This window comes from Xyrauchen texanus, chromosome 45 (genome assembly GCF_025860055.1).
Source record: "Xyrauchen texanus isolate HMW12.3.18 chromosome 45, RBS_HiC_50CHRs, whole genome shotgun sequence".
Taxonomy (NCBI): Eukaryota; Metazoa; Chordata; class Actinopteri; order Cypriniformes; family Catostomidae; genus Xyrauchen; species Xyrauchen texanus.
Window position 1 is genome coordinate 28,605,244 of NC_068320.1, and position 5,000 is coordinate 28,610,243.

Genomic DNA, 5,000 nt, shown 5'->3' on the forward strand with positions numbered 1-5,000 from the left:
TACATATAAACTTCAACAACTGAATTGTGTCATTTTAACTAAATTAAATGAATAAAACCTTAGTTGTTTTATTTTATTAAAGATGACGATTTAATATGATGGAATTTTGTTATAAATTAAAATGCGTAAATCATGATATAATTTTTGGCGTGTACAATCAAAGAGCATTATTACAGATTTGACTAGCATTTGCCCACATGAAAACCGAACATAGTTTGTTTTTATAGTTTTAATGGTGGTATTTGTTACCACATGTAAGCATGCATCTTCACTATCATGTTTGGATGAAACATGATTTCTAAAAAAATCTAACAATGGCATTTTTGTAATGAAAAACAGCACCCTAAACACATTAAAAACTATAAATAAAACATATATGTGGTGGCGCGGTTACTCGCCTCAATCCGGGTGGCGGAGGACAAGTTTCAGTTGCGTCCGCTTCTGAGACCGTCAATCCACGCATCTGATCACGTGACTCGTTGTGCATGACACCGCGGAGACTCACAGCATGTGGAGACTCATGCTACTCTCCACGATCCACACACAACTCACCACACACATTGAGAGAACCACTAATCACCACCACGAGGAGGTTACCCCATGTGACTCTACCCTCCCTAGCAACCAGCCCAATTTGGTTACCCCATGTGACTCTACCCTCCCTAGCAACCGGGCCAATTTGGTTACCCCATGTGACTCTACCCTCCCTAGCAACCGGGCCAATTTGGTTACCCCATGTGACTCTACCCTCCCTAGCAACCGGGCCAATTTGGTTACCCCATGTGACTCTACCCTCCCTAGCAACCGGGCCAATTTGGTTACCCCATGTGACTCTACCCTCCCTAGCAACCATGCCAGTTTGGTTACCCCATGTGACTCTACCCTCCCTAGCAACCGGGCCAATTTGGTTACCCCATGTGACTCTACCCTCCCTAGCAACCGGGCCAATTTGGTTACCCCATGTGACTCTACCCTCCCTAGCAACCGGCCAATTTGGTTACCCCATGTGACTCTACCCTCCCTAGCAACCGGCCCAATTTGGTTACCCCATGTGACTCTACCCTCCCTAGCAACCGGCCCAATTTGGTTACCCCATGTGACTCTACCCTCCCTAGCAACCGGCCAATTTGGTTACCCCATGTGACTCTACCCTCCCTAGCAACCGGGCCAATTTGGTTACCCCATGTGACTCTACCCTCCCTAGCAACCGGGCCAATTTGGTTACCCCATGTGGCTCTACCCTCCCTAGCAACCGGGCCAATTTGGTTACCCCATGTGGCTCTACCCTCCCTAGCAACCGGGACAATTTGGTTACCCCATGTGACTCTACCCTCCCTAGCAACCAGCCAATTTGGTTACCCCATGTGACTCTACCCTCCCTAGCAACCGGGCCAATTTGGTTACCCCATGTGGCTCTACCCTCCCTAGCAACCGGGACAATTTGGTTACCCCATGTGACTCTACCCTCCCTAGCAACCAGCCAATTTTGTTACCCCATGTGACTCTACCCTCCCTAGCAACCGCCAATTTGGTTACCCCATGTGACTCTATCCTCCTTAGCAACCGGCCAATTTGAGTTACCCCATGTGGCTCTAATGCCAGTGCACTAGCAACGAAGATATTTAAGGTTACTCCGATGTGGCTACTAACCTCGCGTAGTGAATCTGGCACAAATAACATTGGTTACCCCATGTGGCTCTACACTCCGTAGCGAACTGCCCAATTTGGTTACCCCATGTGACTCTACCCTCCTAGCAACCGCCAATTATGGATGTACTCCATGTGACTTCAGTACTCCTAGCTAACAGTTAGTAGACTCATGATGTGTGTTTGACCCCATGTGAGTCTCTACTCTCCCTAGCAACCGTCCAATTGGGGTTTACACCCATGTGACTCTACCGCTCCCTGAAGTACAAACGCCGCAATGCTGGTTACTGACCAGCATGTGATTCTAACCTCCCTAGCAATCCAGTGCCAATGATTGGTTGGCTAAGTGAGACCTGACTGTGTCAGACGTCAGATATCATGTTGTAACAGACTGCAGCTCATACTACAGTAACTTTACCTGTGAGATGATTGAATTATTCAACTCAATGTAAACAGCGCCAGTGAGAGTTTATTCTCACAGTCAGTCATCATCACAGGACACAAACAAACAGCATCTACAGACCAGTGTAACGTGAATCTCGAGAGCACGTGGACTTGAATTTGAGAACTTGTAAAATTAATATGTGTCAATGCACATTCATTTGAGTAACGGTTTGTCTCGTTATGTGTAATGTGTGTCCAAAGATGATGTCATCTATTTAGTGAAGTGCACCGTCCCTCCTGCAGCACCCCCACAACATGATGCTGCACCCTCATGCTTCACGGTTGGGATGCTGTTCTTCACCCTTTTTCCTCCAAACATACCGATGGTCATTATGGCCAAACAGTTCAATATGTGTTTCATCAGACCAGAGGACATTTCTCCAGTCAGATCTTTGTCCCCATGTGCACTTGCAAACTGTAGTCTGGCTTGTTTATGGTGGTTTTGGAGCAGCGGCTTCTTCCTTGCTGAGCACCTTTCAGGTGATGTCCATATAGGACTGGTTTTACTGTGGATCTAGATACTCGTCCACCTGTTTCCTCCAGCATCTTCACAAGGTCCTTTGCTGTTGTTCTGGGATTGATTTGCACTTTTCACACAAACTACGTTCATCTCTAGGAGACAGAATGCGTCTCCTTCCTGAGCGGTGTGATGACTGTGTGGTCACATGGTGTTTATACTTGTGTACTGTTGTTTGTACAGATGAACGTGGCACCTTCAGGGGTTTGGAAATTGCTCCCAGGGATGATCCAGACTTGTGGAGGTCCACAATAGTTTTCTGAGGTCTTGTCTGATTTATTTTGATTTTCTCATGATGTCAAGCAAAGAGACACTGAGATTAAAATACATCCACAGGTACACCTCCAATTCAGCACACCTCCCATCAGAAGCTGATTGGCTAATTGTCTAAAGGCGTGACATCATTTTCTGGAATTTTCCAAGCTGCTTATAGTCACAGTTAACTTACTGTATGTAACTTCTGACCCACTGGAATTATAATATAGTCAATTAAAAGTGACACAATCGGTCTGTAAACTATTGATGGAAAAATTACCACAAAGTAGATTTCCTAATCAACTCACTAAAACTATAGTTTCCTCATATTAAATCTGTGAAGTGATTAAAAAATGAGTTTTAATGACTTCAACCCAAGTGTATGTAAACTTCTGAATTCAACTGTAAGTGCCGATCCATCGCTGGAGTTTGTTATTTTCGATGTTATAATGAGTGCTCTTTTGCAATCTTCATTTATTAAATTAAAGGATAAGGGTGGATTAGAATCCGGATCGCCTTGTTCTAGAGGCAATACATGTAACATGATACCAAACGGTCAATCAGGCAGTTCTAGCAAAATCTTACTGAACCATGTAATAAAATTACAATGAATTAAGTTATCATATCATGTATGATCATATTATTAGCACTTGATTTGGTCATGTAGAATTACTATTTATCAAAACAGCAAAGATTATCTGACATCTGCACATAACCTAATTAATATTCATGAGTTTCACCACATTGTGACGCCCCCAAACGGTCCCCACTACTTTTAAAAAACATGTGATGGACACACTTTCACACACAGACAGTGACCTTCTGAGGAGAGACACACGGCATCCTATTAAACATCCAGAGATCTGCTGCCGTTTTATTTGTTCTTTATTGACTATTGGTCAGAATCATTTTCATAACCAAACAGCAGTGTTATAACAGTGCACACACACACTCCTATAAAACAGACACGTTCAATAGATCACATCAAAGAGAGAGAATGTAATACTTCATCCAAAGACAAACAAATGTATTGCATTGTGTAGGGCAGTGCTGTAACTGTTTAACTCAATACAGTCACACCTAAACCTCAATGATGACAACAGTCACTTCTGTTCAGACCATTAAACAAGAGCGATGGAATGAACTGATACACTTCAAACACATTCAGCATCAAACACAATACAAACACAAAACTCCTTTTCCGACAGTAAACTGAATGAGGAACTGTGAGCCAGATCCAGTGATTCATAAAAACAAACAATATTCAGGAATCATTTACCGCCCATTTAGTGACTGATGAATCTTACAAAATAGAAGAAACTTATTACAGCCTCACACACACACACACACACACACACACACACACACACAGCTACACTCATATTTACACACACACACACACACACACACACATGTTGTGTTTCCATGTTTTATGGGGACTTTCCATAGACATAATGGTTTTTATACTGTACAAACTTTATATTCTATCCCCTAAACCTAACCCTACCCCTAAACCTAACCCTCACAGAAAACTTTCTGCATTTTTACATTTTCAAAAAACATAATTTAGTATGATTTATAAGCTGTTTTCCTCATGGGGACCCGACAAAATGTCCCCACAAGGTCAAAAATTTCGGTTTTACTATCCTTATGGGGACATTTGGTCCCCACAAAGTGATAAATACACGCTCACACACACACACCACACACACACACACACACACACACCACACACACACACACACACACACACACACACACACACACACAGCTACACTCATATTTACACACACACACACACACACACACACACACACACACACACAGCTACACTCATATTTACACACACACACACACACACACACACACAGCTACACTCATATTTACACACACACACACACACACACAGCTACACTCATATTTACACACACACACACACACACACACACACACACACACACACACACACACACACAGCTACACTCATATTTACACACACACACACACACACACACAGCTACACTCATATTTACACACACACACACACACACACACACACACAGCTACACTCATATATACACACACACTCTCACACACACACTCACACAGCCAGCCAGACACACACACACACACACAC

The 5,000-nt window shown here is 43.2% G+C and overlaps 1 protein-coding gene across 9 annotated transcripts in view; it reads right to left on the reverse strand.

The window, feature by feature from the left end:
- LOC127637260 (epidermal growth factor receptor kinase substrate 8-like) overlaps positions 1–5,000 on the reverse strand; it is a 50,367-nt gene that overhangs the window by 23,274 nt on the left and 22,093 nt on the right. The window lies entirely within an intron of this gene.